The sequence below is a fragment of the Petaurus breviceps genome, unplaced genomic scaffold (genome assembly GCF_028583685.1).
Source record: "Petaurus breviceps papuanus isolate PSGF00001 unplaced genomic scaffold, PetGlider_PUasm1.0 91133, whole genome shotgun sequence".
NCBI classification, from domain to species: domain Eukaryota; kingdom Metazoa; phylum Chordata; class Mammalia; order Diprotodontia; family Petauridae; genus Petaurus; species Petaurus breviceps.
In genome coordinates, this window is record NW_027187419.1 from 20470579 (window position 1) to 20491054 (window position 20476).

The 20476-nt window shown below is 35.6% G+C and overlaps 1 protein-coding gene across 4 annotated transcripts in view; it reads right to left on the minus strand.

The window, feature by feature from the left end:
- The window catches only part of CEP126 (centrosomal protein 126), a 101396-nt gene that overhangs the window by 37017 nt on the left and 43903 nt on the right, over positions 1-20476 (minus strand). The window lies entirely within an intron of this gene.

Genomic DNA, 20476 nt, shown 5'->3' on the forward strand with positions numbered 1-20476 from the left:
TATTCACAAACCAGTGCACAGTACAGAAGAGTAAGAAACACACCTGTCCTAAGATCATACTACTGTGGAAGAACCAAAAACTTACAGGTCTCCAGAATTACCTCTGATAACAGCTGCACAAAAAACCTGAAGCTTGCAACCCTGGAAGCAGAGCCCCACTTTAGCATAGAATTAAAAGTTAAGAGATAGGCTGGAAAATGAGAAGATAACAGAAAAAAATTCTGATCACAGAAAGTTACTATGGTGACAAGGACAATCAAAACACACACTCAGAAGAAAAGAACAAAGTCAAAATGCCTACATCCAAAGTCCCAAAGAAAAATATAAATTAGTCTCAGGCCATGGAAGAGATCAAAAAAGATACTGAAAATCCAGTAAGAGAGGTAGAAGAAAAACTAGGAAGAGAAATGAGTGATACAAGAAAATAATGAAAAAGGAGTCAACAGCTTGGTAAAGGAGACACAAAAAATACTGAAGAAAATAACACCTTAAAAAACAGAATAGGCCAAGTGGGAAAAGAGGCACAAAGATCCAATGAAGAGAAGAATGCCTTGAAAAGCAGAATTTGCCAAATGGAAAAGGAGGTACAAAAGCTCACTGAAGAAAATAATTCCTTGAAAGTTAGAATTGGGCAAGTGGAAGCTAATGACTTTATGAGACATAAAGAAACAATCAAACAAAAACAAAAGAATGAAAAAAAAATAGGAGAAAATGTGAAATATCTCAGTGGAAAAACAACTGACCTGGAAAATAGATCCAGGAGAGATAATTTAAGAATTATTGGACTACTTGAAAGTCACAATAAAAAAAAAGAGCTTAGACATTATGTTTCAAGAAATTATTAAAGAAAACTGCCCTGATATTCTAGAACCATAGAGAATAGAAAGGGAAAGAATTGACCAATCATCTCCTGAAAGAGATCTCAAAATAAAAACTCCCATGAATAATATAGCCAGATTACAGACCTCCCAGATAAAAGTGAAAATACTGCAAAGAGCCAAAAAGAAACAATTCAATATTGTGGAGCCACAGTCAAGATAACAAAAGATTTAGTTGCTTCTCCATTAAAGGAGCATAGGATTTGCAATATTACTTGAGGTAAAAAGAGCTAGGATTACAATGAAGAAACATCTACTCAGCAAAACTGAATATAAACATTCAGGGGAAAAAAATAAACAATCAGTTCTGCCATTCTAGAATTACCATGCATTTCAAGCATTCCTGACAAAAAGTCCAGAGCTGAATAAAAATTTGACTTTCAAATACAAGATGCAAAAGAAGCATAAAAAGGCAAATAAGAAAGGGGACTCATAAGGGATTTGATAAAGTTAAACTATTTATATTCCTACATGGGAAAATGATATTTATAACTCCTAAAACTTTCTCATTATTAGGGCAGTTAGAAGGAGTATACATAGACAGAAGCAGAGGTGTGAGTTGAATGTGATGGCATGATTATTTAAACAAAAAAAATAAGGAATAAGAAAGAAGAATGTAGTGGGAGAAGGGGAAAGGGTGAGGTGGAATGGGATAAATTTTCCGACATAAAAGAGGCCTGAAAAGATTTTACAGTGGAAGGGAAAATTGGGAAAGCGGGGAGGGAAGCCCAAGAATTTTACTCTCCTGGGAACTGACTCAAAGAGGGAATAATATATACACTCAGTTGGGTGTAGAAATATATCTTACTATACATAAAAATAGGAAGGAAAATGAATAAGAGAAGGTGGGGAGGCATTTGGGAGAGGTAAGAGTCAGAAGCAAAACACTTCAGAGAATTGACAGGGTAAAAGGAGAGATTAGAATAAACAGGAGGAAAATAGGATGAGGGGAAATACATGGTTGGTAATCATTACTGTGAAAAAAAATTTACAGTGAATTTCTCTGATAAAGACTTGATTTCTCAAACATATAGTAAACAGTCAAATTGATAAAAATAAGATTGATGGGGAAGTGGGATATGAACAGGCAATTTTCAGACAAAGTAATCAAAGCCATTTATAGTCATATAAAAGTGCTCTAAATCACTATTGATGAGAGAAATGCAAACTAAAACAACTCTGAACTACTGCCTCACACCTATCAGACTGACTAAAACAACAGAAAAGGAAAATGACAAATATTGGAGGTGATATGGGAAAATTAAAACACTAATGTACCACTGGTAAAATTGTATACTGATTTAAGAGCAATTTGGAACTATGCCCAAAGGGCTATAAAACCATGCAATACCCTTTGACCAAGAAATACCACTACTAGGTCTATATCCCAAAGAGATAAACCACAAAAAGGAAAAGGACCTATGTATGCAAAAATAGTTATTGCAGCTCTTTCAGTGGTGGTAAAGAATCAGAAATAGAGGGGAATAGCTGGACAAATTGTATAAAATTGTGATGGAATACTATTAGTTCTTTAAGGAATGATAAGCAAGATGTTCAGAAAAACATGTAAAGACTTATATGAGCTGATGCAAAGTGAAATGAGCAGCTCTAGGGGAACACTGTACACAGTAATAGCAATATTGTATGATGATTTGCTATAAGCAACAGCTATTCTCAGCAATTCAGCAATACAATGATCCAAGAAAATTCTGTAGGACTTAGAATTGAAATGTGTTGTCCATAGCCAAAGAAAGAACTGGTAGAGTCTGAATGCAGATCAAAGATACTTTTTCTTTACTTTTTTGTGTGTTTTTGTCTGTTTTCTTTCACAGAGTAACTTACATGGAAATGCGTTTTGCATGATTAGACATGTATAACCTGTGTCAAATTGCCTTCTCAATGAGGGGAAAAGAAAGAAGGAGAGAATTTGGAAATCAGAATTTGAAAAAAAAAGTTAAAATTGTTTTTATATGTAATTGGGAAAAATAAAATATTAAATAATAAAAAGCAAGGAGGGAAAGGAAAATAATTCTTTCCCTCTGAAGATGATGAATTAAAACTGAATTGAAGGTTTTCATAAGAACTGAATTTTGGATTCATAACTTATTTATTCTCCAAAAAATTTTTGAGGTTGCAACTATGCATTACCCCCATTAGGAGGCAACAGAGACCGAAGAACTAGATTTGGTCCGAAAAAAGGCTCAAATCAATGCAATTAATGCTGGTTTTACTAATGTGATCTCGAAGTACTGTCTGAAAAGCATTGTGCCCAGCATATATCAGGTGCTTAATAAATAGATGTTGATGATTGCATAGTGAGGCAAATTAGACTATTTTCCTGAACATGCCTTATATGCTTTCCCATCTTTATGCCTTTGATTACATGTTTCTACAAGTTCAGAATATCCTTCCTGTTCCCCTGCTGGCTGAATTCCTACTCATAAAGTCTTAATAAAATGTTATCTTTTTCACACAACCTTTCCAGATTAACTGGTTGTAAACTATTGTCTCTTGGACCACATATAGCAATCAATTTTGTACCTCTTCTATGTATTTATTATGTATCATAGTTATATGTGCAAAGTCATGTGTGACATTTTTCACTATATGTGTCTTTTGCTCCATTAGTCTTCAAGGTCTGTGATGTCAGGACTAATGTTTTTGCAAATTTTCTATTTCTCCTAGTGCTGAGCAGAGTTCTGAACACAGTCGGTTGTAAATGAAGGTCTCTTATTACTGAGGCAGTGCTAATTTTTGGGAAAAAAGAGATAAAGCAATCTGACAGCTTTTTTTTTCAAAATGGATTTTCTACTTAATGAGCAAACTGATGCCACATTCTAATGTACTACTGTTATAAAATCTGTAAGCCTAATACTCACTTTGATGATTTCTCTTCTCTTACCATTATAACAGTGTGTACAACAAAGGCATGGGGTAAGGGATAGATAAAGAAGCACAAAGTCTTGACAATCTAAAGAGAGACTTTGGTTCTGATTTAACTTGTATTCTACTCCGAAGTTTACATGCTTCCATTTGGGGTGGAGAACGATAACAGCCAGAGCTAACTCACAGGAAGATATCCCCACATATGATTCAATGTCATGGTCCATTAACATAAAAATAATTTGATGGAAATTTTGACCTCATCAGAGAAAGAAAACTGAACCAAAGGCTGAAAAGGCGCCAGATAGTCTATTTTTATATCCTTAAAGGAAGACTGGAACTATAATTTTGAAAATCTTCATACTTGGAATTCACATATTAACTAAGTTTTAAAATTAATTACAAAATAAAAAAGGGTACTTTCTGTAGTATACATGCAAATGAATCTTTAAAGTCTGAAGTGAAAAGTATGAGATATTTAATCTTATCTATAAGCTAGTCCTAAAAGTCTTGGTTCCAGGACCAGTTGATCATATAGTTATTTTACATCAAAATAACACTGAATATGAGAACAAAGATTTGGGTTTAGAGCAAAATCCCTTCAGGGAACATTTTGATATATTGGTTTCTTCTTAATAAAGTATAATCAGAAGATCTTAGGTTTTCCATTGACCACTTTTTTTTCAATGAGTTGTATCTTTAACCTCTATTTGAACTTGACATCATAAATAAGAAAGATAAATATATTCTTATTTAAAATCTGACTTTCTGTGATATCCAGTGCTAGTTTCAACCTATTACTATCAATGTTTTGAAATGATTAAGGGTGTAATAAGAAATCAAGCAATTTAACTTACAAAAGAATTCTATTTACTGCTTTTACTTCCAAACAGATTTTGTTAGAGATCTTTAAAAGAAAGGAAATTTGGGGCGGCTAGGTGGTGCAGTGAAGAGAGCACTGGCACTGAAGTCAGGAGGATCTGAGTTCAAATTTGACCTCAGACACTTAACACTTACTGGCTGTGTGACCTTGGGCAAGTCATGTAACCCCCATTGCCCAACTTCCCCCTCCAAAAAGCAAAAAAAAAAAAGATAGAAAATTCAAGGTGAGTCTTAGAATACTGATGTTTGTTGATTGATTATAATTTCTCCTGATACACAATTGTTGATTAAGAATCTGTATAATTCTGAAATGCCATTTGTCATAAATCCAATTTGCCATCTATCCATGTTCCTTAAAATTTGATGTATTTTTTTTTAATTTTACGTTTGTATTTGGCATTGCAAACAATCAATGTTTTGATTGGCATTAAGCAGGCTGTGAAAGCATGAAAATTTTGAATTTTTAACAGGTCACTGTAACCTATCTTGAAACTGAAAAACTTTTTGGGATGCATAGAGATCGAAAGTAAAACCCTCTCCATGACAGTAATGTGAAGAAAACAGATAATGAGAGAGTAAGAGAGAATAATTTAGGCAGATTCAGATAGCAACTGTGAGACAAATGTTCTTGCTATGCAAAAACAAAAACAAAATTATACTTTACTTTAAAAATTAGGTTTATTTTTTAACACTAATTTTTTTTATATTTTGCAAGAATATATTTTCCTTCCTCCTCTACCCTTCCTTCCTTCTCTACTCATTTAGAAGGCAAGCAATATGATATACATAGGAAGTCATGCAAAACATTTCCATATTTGCCATGTTGAAAAAAAGCAAGAAAAATATTCTTTATTTTCAACAAAGGAGAAAAAACAAATAATATTGGAACATGAGGCAAGTCAGTATCTTTAATGAAACTTGTTCTTTTATATTTGTCTAAAGTTTACCAATGTTCTAAGTCTGAATTAAAATAGTAATAGTGTTGGTACTGATGTAAGTACTGCACACATTAGTTTACTTAACATAGGATGAAAGAGTATTAGAAGTGAACAGGACCTTAGAGAAAATCTAGAACAAATTTTTCATTACATATGTATGAAAAAAACTGATGCTTTGGATAGGAAAAGTGACTTTAAACCAGACAACTAGTCAGTGTCACGACCAAAGTTAAAACTCTTGAATCCCAATCTAGTGCTCTTTTTACTGTGCCATACTGCATTCAAAATCCCCCCATTATTAGAGCAGAATTTCAAATGCTATTTAGTGCTCACACTGCCTAGAATCTACAAAATATTTATGACAGACAAGAAGCTTCTGAGTGGCCTGTGAATTCCTGGCTTCTTCCATTTCTTAATCCTAAATCATATTTTCCAACACATTTTGCCATCTTCTCTGCTCTGCTTCAAAATGAAGTAATTAAGTTTTTAAGACTTGCTATGCAGAATTTTGTCTACTTTTTCATTTAAATTTCCTGTTTAATATTTGATTTGTGTAATTTTCTTATAAATTCTGGATGTCAAATTTTATCAGAAATGTTTCCTGTGCATTTTTCCCAGATCATATCCTTTCTTCTTATCCAAATTGCATTCATTTTGTGTATTTAAAAGCTCTTAAAAATTTTCAAATATTCAAAATTCATAAAATGCCTCTGCTAATATTCTCTGTACTGCAGCTGCTTATAAGTCATCTTGTATCAACTGTGTTGAAACTGAAGGAGGCCAACAACTTCTCTAATGATATGAATTATAGTTATCATTGTATCATTTAACCATTTGAATATATTTTGATATACAGTATGAGCAGCTCATCTAAGCTGATTTTCTTTTTTTCTCTTTTTATTTTTTAGTTTATATCATTCATTTCCACAAGATTTTGAGTTACATTTTTTCTCACCATTTTTCCCCTACCCACCACCCCAAAACAGCTCTCTCCCATATCTTCCGCCTTCCCCCCTCCAAATTTCCAGTAGGGCATGGTGGATCTCTGTGCCCCAGTGCCTGTATATCTTATTTCCCAGTCACATGTAAAATAATAACAACAACAATAATAATATGTATTTTAAAACCTTGAATTCCAGATTCTTTCCCTTCCTCGGTCGTCATCAACCCTTACTGGGAAGACAAGCAATTCAATATAGGCTGTATATGTGTAGCTATGCAAAACATTTCCATAGTGGACATATTGTGAAAGACTGAATATATTTCCCTCCATCCTATCCCGACCCCCACTTGTTATATTCTCTGCTTTAACCCTTTCCCTTTTCAAAAGTGTGTGCTTCCCCCTCAACCTGCCCTCCCTTCCATCATTCCCCCTCTTATCCCCTTCCCCTCTACTCTCCTGTAGGGTGAGATACCCTATTTAGTGTGTGTGTCATTCCCTCCCTAAGCCAAACAGACTAACTCAAATGGCAAAAGAGGGTCAAAAAGCCAATGATAAAAAGCCAAATTTGCCAGAAGGAAAAAGAATCTCAAAAGCTCACTGAAGAGAATCATTCCTTCAGAAATAGACTGGAGCAAATGTGACTTTATGAGAAATCAAGATACTATTAAACAGATCCAAACAAATGAAAAAACAGAAGGCAATGTGAAATATCTCACTGGAAAACCACTGATCTGGAAAACAGATCCAGGGGAGATAATTTAAAAATTATCAGACTACCTGAAAGCCATGATCAAAAAAAAAAAAGAACCTGGAAATCATCCTTCAAGAAATTCTCAAGGAAAACAGCCCTGATGTTTTAGAACCAGAGGGCAAAATAGAGGTTGAAAGAATCCACCAATCACCTCCTGAAAAAGATCCCAAAAAGAAAACTCCTAGGAATATTATAGCCAGGTTCTGGAGTTCCCAGATCAAGGAGAAAATATTACAAGCAGCCATGTAGCGGCAAGCACCCCAGCATCCCCAGGGTCTTTGCCAACACAGGTTCTTGGATCTGCTTTGATAAAGGAAAGCAACTCAAAATGGGTTAACAAGCTTATTTTAATCAAACATATATCGTTTACCTAGTTCAGGGGAAAGAGGTCAGCACCCCAAACTTCAGAATATACAGGCAGAATTATCAAGACAGAAACAGATCAAGTAGATAGATTTCAAACTGTCCAACCATTACATCCATACCTAATCAACATCTGGGTTTCAACATCTGGGTTTTTCAAAGCCGAGGTGGGGCTGGCTCTCAACAACGGCTTCCCAGAATCCAGATGAAATCACAGAACACTTCTCAAAGTGAGTCCCAAAACAAAGCTACATGTCAGGGCTTATATAGCCTTCTCCTGGCTCAGAGAATGTAACAACCTTATTGACTCACTGGCCGATCAAGAAGTATCTACTGAAAAACAAGCCTCCCACCCCAGGCTCCAGGTGCACTTTAGCCTAGCGACAGGGAAGATCTTTAAATTTACATTTCCATTACAAGCCTGGAAGAAACAATTTGAATATTGTGGAAACACAATCAGGATAACACAGAATCTGGCAAGCTTCTACACTGAGGGATTGAAGGGCTTGGAATATGATATTCCAGAGATCAAAGGAGCTGGGATTAAAACCAAGAATCACCTACCCAGCAAAACTGAGTATCATGTTTCAGGGGAAAATATGGTCATTCAATGGAATAGAGGACTTTCAAGCATTCATGATGAAAAAACCAGAGTTGAACAGAAAATTTGACATTCAGATACAAGAAGCAAGAGAAGCATGAGAAAGTAAACGGAAAAGAAATCATAAGGAACTTAGCAAAGTTTAACTATTTACATTCCTTCATGGAAAAACAATAATTGTAACTTATGAAACTTTTCTCAGTATGAGAATAGTTGAAGGGAATAGAAATGTGGATATATATATATATGTATATATTTCTATATAGGAGGGTATATGGGCATATGAATACATATGCGAGCATGTGTATATATGTGTACAGGCATTCATAGACAGAGGGCACAGGACCAATTGAATAGGAAGGGATTATACTTAAAAGGTGAAATTGAGAGGTGAGAGAGAAATATAATGAGAGGAGATGGGGAAAGATAAAATGGGGTAAAATATCTCATATAGAAGGGGCAAGGGAAAACTGATACAATGGAGGGGAAGAACAGGAAGGCAAAAAGAAATGAGTCAACCTTACTCTCACTGTATTTGGCTTAGGGAGGGAATGACATACACACTAAATAGGGTATCTCACCCTACAGTAGATAAGGGGGCAGGGGATGAGAGCAGGGATGATGGAGGGGAGGACAGGTTGGGGGGAAAGGAAGTTGGAAGCATACATTTTTGAAAAGGGACAGGGTCAAAGCAAAGAATAGAACAAGTGGGGATCAGGATAGGATGGAGGGAAATATAGTCAGTCTTTCATAACATATCCGCTATGGAAATATTTTGCATGGCTTCACATGTACAACCTATATTGAATTGCTTGTCTTCCCAGTAAGGGTGGGTGACGACAGAGGAAGGGAAAGAATCTGGAATTCAAAGTTTTAAAATCAAATGTTTAAAAAATTTACATATTAATATTTTTTTTTTTACATGCAACTGGGAAATAAGATATACAGGCACTAGGGCATAGAGATCTATCTTGCCCTACTGGAAAGTTGGAGGGGGGATGGGGAAGGATATAGGAGAGAGCAGATTGGGGCTGGGGGTATTCAGTGGGAATGCTGTTTTGGGGTGGTTGGTAGGGGAAAGATGGGGAGAAAATTTGTAACTCAAAATTTTGTGGAAATGAATGATATAAACTAAAAATAAACATAAAATTTCATTTTAAAAAAGAGTGTAAGTAGGTGGAGATCTGGTAGTGCTGGAATCTTATTCTCATTTGAACTGTGTTAAAGAGGGAATAAAATATACATTTAGAAGGGTTTAAAAGTCTTCTAAATTTATAAAGAAATAGGAGGGTGAGGGGACAGTATAAGGGAGGGACTCTTAGAAGGGTGTGTATTAGGGAGGTAGTGGATAGAAGTAAATCAGACTTGTAAAGTGAGATAGGATAAAAAGAGAGGGTGAGAAAAATAATAGTGAGGCAAAACAGGATGGAGGGAAATACACAATAGTAATTACAACTTTCAATCTGAATGGGATAAAATGATCCACAAAACAGAAATGGATAAATTAATTGATTAAATTAACAATTTAACTATATTATTTTTGTTTATAAGAAACACACTTAAAAGTAAGAGATATACACAGAGTTAAAATAAAGGGCTGGAGTAGAAGGTAAGAGGTAAAAAGGTAAAAAAAAAAGTAGGAATTAGCAATCATGCTCTCAGAAAAAATTAAAGCTAAAACAGATTTAAATAAAAGGGATAAACAGGAAAAACTATGATAAAAGGTACTATGGGAAATGAAGTAGTATTAACACTAAACATATATGTACTAAATGCTATAGCATCTAAATTTTTAAAGAAAAAATTAATTACAGGTGGAAATACATAATAATACTACAATAGTGGGGGGATTTTAATCTCAGAATTAGATAAATCCAACCATAAAATAAGTAAGAAAGAAGTTAAGGAGGTGAATAGAATCTTGGATAAGCTAGACATGATCTATATCTGATGAGACCTGTATAAGAATAGAAATGACTATAACTTTTTCTCAATAGTGTATAGTACCTTTATAAAAACTGACCATGTATTATTTCAGATTGGAGTAAAGTTTCTATAGACTGATTCTCAAATAAAATTCTCATAGTTCAAATACATGCAGAACTTTGTCAAAGTTATAAGAATATAAGTCAAAGGATATAAACACACAGCTTTTTGATGAAGAAATCAAAACTATAAAATAATCATGTTAAAAAAAAAGCTCTAGGGGCGGCCAGGTAGCACAATGAGTAAGAGCACCAGCCCCAGTGTCGGGATGACTTGGGGATTGAATCTGGGCTCAGACACTTAGCACCCACCCAGAAACACCTGGCTGTGTAACCTTGAACAAGTTACTTAACCCCAATTGCTTAGGGGCAGCCAGGTGGCTCAGCGAGTAAGAGCACCAACCCCAGTGTCGAGATGATCTGGGGATCAAATCCGGGCTTAGAAACTTAGCACCACACCCGGAAATAACTGGCCGTGTAACCTTGAGCAAGTTACTTAACCCCAATTGCTTTAAAAAAAAAAGCTCTAAATCACTATTGATTAGAGAAATGCAAATAAAAACAGCTTTGAGGTATCATCTTACACCAATCAGATTGGCTAAAATGATAGAGGGGGAAAGAGACAAATAGGGGATGTGAAAAAACCGGGACACTAATTTACTGTTAGTGGAACTCTGAATTGATCTAACCATTTTGGAGAGCAATCTAGAATTAGGCCCAAAGGGTTTTAAAACTCTGTATATCCTTTGACCCAACAATACCACTATAAGGTCTATTTTTTAAGGTGGTTAGGGAAAAACAGAAAAGAACTTAAATTTTCTAAAATATTTATAGCAGCTCTTTTTGTGGTGGCAAAGAACTTGAAATTGAGGGAATGGCTCTCAACTGGGGAATGGATAAACAAGTTGTCGTATGTGATTGTGATGTTATACTACTGCATTATAAGAAATGATGAGGGGCAGCTAGGTGGCACAATGAACAGAAAACCGGCTCTGGAGTTAGGAGGACCTGAGTTCAAATGTGGCCTCAGACACTTAATTACTAGCTGTGTGACCTTGGGCAAGTCATGTAACCTGAACTGCCCTGCCTTCCCCCTTCCAAAAAAATAAATGATGAACTGACTGATTTTAGAAAAAGATATATAGACCCTAAATGAAGTATGCTGTGCACATGGAAATGTTCTTTTTTTTCCTTTTTGTATTTAAGTTCAAAATGAATAAAAATAAAAAATTTAAAAGACTTTGTAGAGAGATAGTAAGAGAGTACTTACTGACTTTAATGAGTTGAAGTTTCTAAGTCTAGATAAATTTCATACTTCCTTCAGTATACTGCAGTATTTTTTTGGTGTTTATATACATACATGTAAGTACAAAATACCTAGATGTTAATTTCAAATACAGATTCTCTTCTAAGTATTATTACTGTTCATACAGACCTTTCAAAATGGTTGTTTTTAAAAAAATTCTGACCTCAAAGTGAATACTTCCATATATACAGTAAAACAAAGAAAGATTATACACAAGACTATAAATCTCTATTATTTATAGCTTGCTTTTCTTTTTAAGCATATAACAAATTCAGCATGTAAACTTTCAAAGCAGTCTTGTTTGTCTGTAATTCTTTGTTATCTTATGTGAATTAAAAAGAAAATGCTTCAAGGACCTTCTCTTTCTTCTATATTGGCTTTCAAATGTATTGGCAATATAGATATATTTTTTAATCTAATCCCCTCTTTTAATTTTTTGTAACTTTCTTTTTTTTCCAAATGCTTTACTAACTTCTGATGTACATCATTCATTTCCGCCAGATTTTGAGTTACAAATTTTTACCCTGTTTTTCCCCTACCCACTGCCCCAAAATAGCAGTCCCACAGGATATCCCCTCCTCCAATCTGCTCTCTCCCATATTTTCTCCCATACTCCTTTCGACTTTTCCAGTGGATCTCTATGCCCCAGGGCCTGTATATCTTATTTCCCAATTATATGTAAAATAATATTAATAATAGTGTATACATATTTGAATATTTGATTTTGAAACTTTGAACTCCAGATTCATTCCCTTCCTCCCTTGTCACCCACCCTTACTGGGAAGATAAGCAGTTCAGTATAGTTTGTACATGTGTGGCTAATGCAAAACAATAACATAGTAGATATAGTGTAAAAGACTGACTATATTTCCCTCCCTTCTATCCCACCTCCCACTTGTTCTATTCTCTGCTTTGATCCTGTCCCTTTTCAAAAGTGGGTGCTTCCAACTTCCCTCCCCCCCAGCCTGCCCTCCCTTTCATCATCCCCCTTTCATCCCCTTCCCCCCCTACTCTCCTGGAGGGTGAGATACCCTATTTAGTGTGTATTTCATTCCCTCTTCAAGCCAAATTCAATGGGAATAAGGTTGACCCATTCCCTTTTGCCTTCCTATTCATCCCCTCCATTGTAACCATATTCCCTTGCCTCTTCTATATGAGATAGTTTACCCCATTCTGTCTCTCCCCATCTCCTGTCATTATATTTCTCTCTCACCTCTTAATTTCACCTTTTAAGTATCATCTCTTCCTGTTAAATTGGTACTGTGCCCTCTATGTATACCTGTAAACATATATACACATTCACATATGTATTCATATGCCCATATACCCTCATATATAGACATATATATTTCTATTCCCTTCAACTACTGAGAAAAGTTTCATAAGTTACAATGATTGTTTTTCCATGTAAGAATGTTAATAGCTCAACTTTGATAAGTTCCTTATGATTTCTTTTCCCTGTTTACCTTCTCATGCTTCTCTTGCTTCTTGTATCTGAATGTCAAATTTTCTATTCAACTCTGGTTTTTTCATCAAGAATGCTAGAAAGTCCTCTATTCCACTGAATGACCATATTTTCCCCTGAAACATGGTACTCAGTTTTGCTGGGTAGGTGACTCTTGGTTTTAATCCCAGCTCCTTTGACCTCCGGAACATCCTATTCCAAGCCCTTCGATCCCTCAGTGTAGAAGCTGCCAGAACCTGGGTTATCCTGATTTTGTTTCCTCAATATTCAAATTGTTTCTTCCTGGCTTCTTGTAATATTCTCTCCTTAATCTGGGAATTCCTGAACCTGGCTATCATATTCCTAGGAGTTTTCTTTTTGGGATCTTTTTCAGGAGATCGGTGGATTCTTTCAACCTCTATTTTGCCCTCTGGTTCTAAAACATCAGGGCAGTTTTCTTTGAGAACTTCCTGGAGGATGCTTTCTAGGTTTTTACTTTGGTCATGGCTTTCAGGTAGTCCAATAATTTTTAAATTATCTCTCCTGGATCTGTTTTCCAGGTCAGTGGTTTTTCCCATGAGATATTTCACATTGCCTTCTATTCTTTCATTTGTTTGGATCTGTTTAACAGCATCTTGATTTCTCATAAAGTCATTAGCTTCCATTTGCTCCAGTCTAATTCTGAAGCAATGATTCTCTTCATTGAGCTTTTGAGATTCTTTTTCCATCTGGCAAATTTGGCTTTTTAAGGCATTCTTCTCCTCATTGCCTTTTTGGGCCTCCTTTGCCATTTGAGTCAGTCTGTTTTTTAAGGTAGTATTTTCCTCAGTCAGGCTGTTGCCTCTCATTTCGTAATTTTCTTGCATTGTTCTCATTCCTCTTCCCAATTTTTCCTCTACTTCTCTTATCTGCTTCTTAAGGTCCTCTATGGCCTGTAACCACCTCATATTTTCCTTTGAAGCTTTTGGTGCCGGAGTTCTGACTTCACTGTCTTCCTCCTGTTCCATGTTTTGCTCCTTTTTATCCCCAAAATAGGAGTCTAACATTGGAATCTTCTGTCTGCTTTGTTTCTTTTGCCTGGTCATGTGGCCCCTCAGTCACTTGACCCCTGGGCTTTTTGCCACAGTAGGACTCTACCACCAGACAGGGGAGCTTTTGTCCCAAATGCAGGGGTTTTCTCAGCTGCCAGAGGTATTAGATGGGTGCCCTCTCTGAGGTCTTCACATGCTCTGGCAAGCTGGACACATACCCCAGGACCTCCACCCTAGACTGCAATCCAGATCCAAGAAGGTTAAAGTAAGAGTGATTACCCCTCAGACTGGTGCTTGGTCCCCCTACACTCTGTAGGCCAGGAGCTGAAGCTGCCACGTGGGGCTGGCTGGCTGTGCCATCTCAGCGGCTTCTCGCCCCGGGGGCAAAAGCCATGCACTGCCACTTAGTGGGTCCCAAAGTCCAGACTGCACTGACCTCTCACTTTGTCCTTCGCATCTATGTGTTGATAAATCTGGAAATGGCCACAGCTGCTGCTGATCTGGAGTCCCTCCTGCCGGAGGCTGGTCAGGCCCACCCTGGCGCTAAAGCCTCCGCTTGGGGCTGGGCTCGGCTCCCAGAACACTGCGCTGGATGATTCCTGCTGGCCTCCTGGGCTTTCCTCAGTGGGAGGTTAGCTTCTCTTTGTCATTTTGTGGGTTCTGCAGCTCCAAAGTTTTGTTTAGAGTCCCCTTTTTACATGGATTGGGGAAGGTGGAAGCCAGAGCCCCAGGGAGGTCCTGCTTTTACTCCGCCCCCGGCAATATCTTGGAAATAGGTTATGATGAATTTTCATGTATGATGATTTATTTTCACAGATGATTTGTTATTATTTCTATTTAAAATGGTTATAAACACTAAAATATAACATACCTATGTAGTTGATTTTTTTTTTTGGCCCAGGAAGTTTGAATACTCTTGTAAAAAGCAAGCAACTACATGTATTGGAATATATTTCATTCATTAGAATAGTATGGAAGGATTACCATAACACCTGGGGTTATAAGTTTAAAAAAATTCAATTTGAAAGATTATGTTTCAATTTGGTCAAAAATAATAACCTTAATGAATAAAATGAGTATAATTACAACCTCTGTGGAGATAATCAATCAACAAGTATTTATTAATTACCTATTATATTCTAAGTACTAGTTATACATTTATAAAGAAGTCCTAGGGATATGAAGGAAGGAAAACATAGTCCCTGTTCTCAAAAATTCACATTGTAATTAGGGAAATAACATGCAGGTATCTAGGTAAATATAAGATATATACAGAGCAAATCTGAAGGTGAATCCCCTAGAAGCTAGGGGACTGAGAAAGGCCTTCTGAAGAATGTAGAATTTGATCTGAGTCTTGAAGCAAGCTAGGGAATTAGAGGTGGAGGTGAGGACATAGAATATTACAGCAAAGTATATAACAAATTCAGCATATAAACTTTCAAAGAAGTCTTGTTTGTTTGTGATTCTTTGTTATCTTCTGTGAATTAAAAAGAAAATGCTTTAAGGACCTGCCCACAAAGAGCAAATATACCAGCATAGCTACACTGTAGTCCGAGGTAGAAGGAAGCCAAGGTCCAGTTGGTGAAGAACTTTGAACGTCAAACAGAACGTTTTAAATCTGATTATAGAGATAACAGGGAATCACTGAAGTTGACTGATTAGTAGAATAACATGAAGAGACCTAATGATTCTGTTACATGTTTTCAACTGTGGCCAACTATGTTTGTATTGAAAAGAACACTGGGTTTGGTGTGAAAAGATCTGCTTTTGAATCCATGCTTCTAGTCAGTAAAGTATGTGAAAAAAAGGCAAATGTTAAGTTTAAACCGTTAGTTCCTCATCATTCCTCTCCCTACTGTATGGGAATTTGTGAGGAAAGCACTTTACAAAGTGAAAATTCTATATAAAAGTAAGTTACTATCATTATTTTTATCCTCATTAATTAATTAATCTTCTTCATTCTGCCCCATCACCTAATGTGTTATATTTAATCTTCTTTGCTTTGTCTATACCTGCTTCATTGGCAAAACTATTCACAGAACCAAAGAGTGGGAAGGTACAGGAAAGGTCATCTGGTCCAATTCATAACCAATAAGAAGGCAAACTACTTTGCGTAAACATCTTCAGTGAGGGGGGAATACATTATTTCCCAATTAAACTCATTACACATTTGTATAACAAATTTTTAGGAAGCTTTTCCTTACATTAAACCAAAATTTGCCTCTGTAATTTGTACCATTTTCTTCTAGTTTTACTCTGTGGGCTAAAAAGCACAAGCCTAGTACTTCTTTGAAGCAAACCAAATTTAATCCCTTGTAAAAACTTTAACAAATTAAGTATGTTGCTACCCAAGGATAGGACAGCTTAGAAGTACTCTTTAATGCAACAGCCTTTCAAAAACCTGAAAAGTTATTTTCCCTGACTCTAGCATTCTCTTCTCCTGCATAAAACCTCTAGTTCCTTCAAGTGATCCTCATATGGCATAATCTTGCAACAATTCAGTATGATCTACTTTGGGTACTCTAGCTTTTTAATGTTATTTCTAAAATACATGGGTATCTCCTCAAAGTTTCATCCTAGGGTACCCTTTTCTTTGTTGGCTACTGGGGGAAAAAAGAACCCAGAATTTTAATGAAACAGAAGACTGCCGAGCATTCCTGATGAGAAGAAATACTGGAGTTATATAGGAACTTTCAAGTTCAAATGTAGTAATTGAGAGGAAAACAAAAAGGTAAACAAGAATGAACAATGATAAAGAGCTAAACAAGGATAAAATGCTTATATTTCCATGAAAGGAATTCAGGCACGTCCCTTCTGAACCCTATCATTATTTGGGGTCATAGAAGGAACCTAATTAGACAAGGCTTGGAAATGGTTCTTTTATGTCTTGATCCTAAGAGAAGAATGGAAAGAAAGAGGAAGAGGAATATACTAATGGGGAATGAAATGGAATGTTAAGGAAAATTAGTTCATTCAGGTTCAGCAAGCAGACATCTACATATACTTGGAGGTTTGGGGAAGTAGCTGACCCTTGAATCTCACTCTCACCTAAAATAGACAACGAAGATAAGGATACATACAGAGTTGAGTACAGAAATTTATTTCACTGACTGGGGAAATAAAAGGAAAAGAAAAGAAAGGAAGGGGTAGCACAGTGAGTAAGAACACTGGCCCCAGCGATGGGATGGCCTGGGGATCGAATCCGGGCTCAGACACTTAGCACCCACCCAGAAACACCTGACCATGTAACCTTGAGCAAGTTACTTAACCCCAATTGCTTAAAAAAAAAGAGAAGAAGGGAAAAGGGGGAATTGAGGGTAGATTAAAAGAGAGATTATTTCTAGGTAGAATAACTCTAAGATTATACAAAATATTTACGACTCTTTTGGAGAGGTCAAAGAAATGGGAATTTGGGAGTAACCATAAATTGGGGAATGGCTGAACAAGTTATGGCATATAAATGTGATGGAGTATTTGGAATAATATTATGCTCTAAGAAATGATAAAGAGGATGGTTTCAGAGAAAATAATGGTAAAATTTATATGAATTGATGCAGAGTGAATAGAAGCAGAAAAACAATTTGTAGAATAACAATAATATGTGATGGCTAACTTTGATAGATTTAAGTGCTTCTTAGCAGTGCTGAATCTAAGACAACTCCAAAAGACTCATGATGGAAAATGCTATCCACATCCAGAAAAAAACCATGGAGTCTGAATGCAGATTGAAGGATACTATTTACTCTCTCTCTTTTTTGGTTTTGTTTCTTCTTTCTTGTGGTTCCTTCCATTGGTTCTAATTCTTATTTAAAACATGACTAATGTATGGGGGTGGCTAGATGGCACAGTGAGTAAAGTGCTGGCCCGGAAGTCAGGAGGACCTGAGTTCGGTTCCGGCCTCAGATACTTAACATCCATAAAAAAAAACTAGCTGTGTAACCTTGGGCAAATTACTTAACCCCAATTGCCCTCCAAAAGGCAAAAACAAAACAAAACAAACACGACTAATGTGAAAATATGTTTAATATGAATGTATATGTAGAGCCTATATCAGACTGCATGCTGTATTGGGGGGGGGGAGGAGAGAAAAACTGTAACGCAAAATCTTATGGAAATGAATGCTGAAAACTAAAAAGAAATAAATTTTTAAAAATAATTTAAAAATCTCTACAGATGAGCAAAGAAGACATTATGAAGTGCTTGATACCAGCAAATATCAGATTCAGATTTTGTAAAACAAGGAGAAAATAACTAATGAGAGATGTAGATAAGAATAACTAGCAATCAACTGTACCCTAAAACTATCAGTGCTGTCTTTTAACTGCCCCTCTGACTTGTTGACATTAATATGTAATATGTTATAGTTCGACATTAAATATATAATGTTACCAAAAAAAAAAAAAGAATAACAACAATATGGTCAAGACAAACAACTTTGAAAGACTTGGGAATTCTTATCAGTGAAATGACCAACTATGATTCTAGAGGATTAATGAAGAAACATGCCACCCAATTCTTGATAGAGAAGTGAAAGACTCAAAAGTACAGAATTATACATTTTTGGGACCTATTCAGTAAATTTTGCTTTTTCTTGCAATACACATTCATAACAGAGGTTCTGTTTTTCTTTTATTTTAAATTGGAGGCGAGGGTGGGAATTGGGGAAGGTGAAGGCAGATTTTTGTTAATTAAAAACATATATTTTTAAAAGAAAGAATAAGGAAAAAGGGAACAAAGATGGGATTTATATCAGGAATGTAGGAATACTTCAATATTAGAAAAACAATCAGCATAACAGACCACATTAATAACAAGATCAACAAAAGTCAAACTATTATATCAACAGGTAGGAAAAAAAAAGCTTTTGGCAAAATACAAATATCATTGCTATTTAAAAATAACTAGAAAACATGTGAATGAGTGAACCTTTCCTCAATATTGCAAATAGTATCTATCTAAAATTAGGAGCCAGAATTGTGTGTAATGGGAATAAATTTTCCATTGACATCAGGAGTAAAATAAGGATGCTCATTAATCACTACTACTATTTTATACAGGGTATTCTAAAAATTTTAGTGCAGTTTTAAGCTTTAGTAGCTTCAATTTAGTAGCTTAATTTAACTTATAACAGGCAACTAGGAGGGAAGGGGAAAAGATAGAAGGGGAATTAAAGGACAGTAGATTAAGGGAGAAATTGTTTCTATGCAACACAAACTTTAACAACACAGAATATTTACAACTCTTTTTTAAGTAGCAAAGAAAAGAAATCTGAGGATACTCATTGATTGTGAAATGGCTAAACAAAAGTCAGTGTAGCTTGCAAAACTGCAGTAAGACTTCTGGAAAACCCTAATATAGTACTCAAAATGCTAGCTATAGCAATAAGACAAGAAAAAGAATTTTAAGGAATAAACAAAGCTAAAGAGGAAACAAAATTATTGCTTTTTTTGTAAATATAGTGGTTTACTTAAAGAACTCTAGGGAGTCAAAGTTAAGTTAAATGATAATCAGAAAAATTACAGAATATAAAATAAATCCACTTAATTCATCAGTGTTTCTGTAGAAAAAGCTCAGAAGAAGGTTATTCAAAATAACTACAGAATATACTTAGGAGTCTGCCTACTAAAACACACAGAAGATCTAAATGAATGCAATTCAAAATACTTTTTATAGAGGCAGATTAACCTAAATCATTGGAGAAATATTAATTTCTTTTTTTTTTTTTAAAGCAATAGGGGTTAAGTAACTTGCTCAAGGTTACACGGCCAGTTATTTCTGGGTGTGGTGCTGAGTATCTGAGCCCGGATTTGATCCAGGTCATCCCGACACTGGAGCCGGTGCTCTTACTCACTGAGCCACCTGGCCACCCCTAAGCAATTGGGGTTAAGTAACTTGCTCAAGGTTACACGGCCAGGTGTTTCTGGGTGGGTGCTAAGTGTCTGAGCACGGGATTCGATCTCCAGGTCTTCTCAACACTGGAGCCGGTGCTCTTACTCACTGTGCTACCTGGCCGCTCCGAAATATTAATTTCTTATAAGTAGCCTGTATACTACTTCTAAAATGCATTTTATAAAATAAAAATGATAGTGCTATCTAAATTAATTTACTTAAAATATTCTTCCTATTTTTTTTTCTTAAAATTTAATTATCAGGGATAGCTTTCTGGGAAGGGAAGAGGAATATGGGGTAAATATAAGTGGTTTAAAAACAAATGATAACACTAAAAATTTTTTTTAAAAGTTTACTTCTTTCAGTTGTAACTTAATCTGTTCCATAAGATTGATAAAAATGCAAAATTGAAAAAAAGGAAAAATGACAAGTACTGAGTGACTGCCTGCGGTGAAATAAGAGCATTATTGTACTGTTAGTAGATCCATGAACTGTGCCAGACATTGTGATCAGCAATTAGGAATTATGTCCCCAGTCACTAAACTATGCAGTCTTTGACCCAGCAATACCACCATTAACACT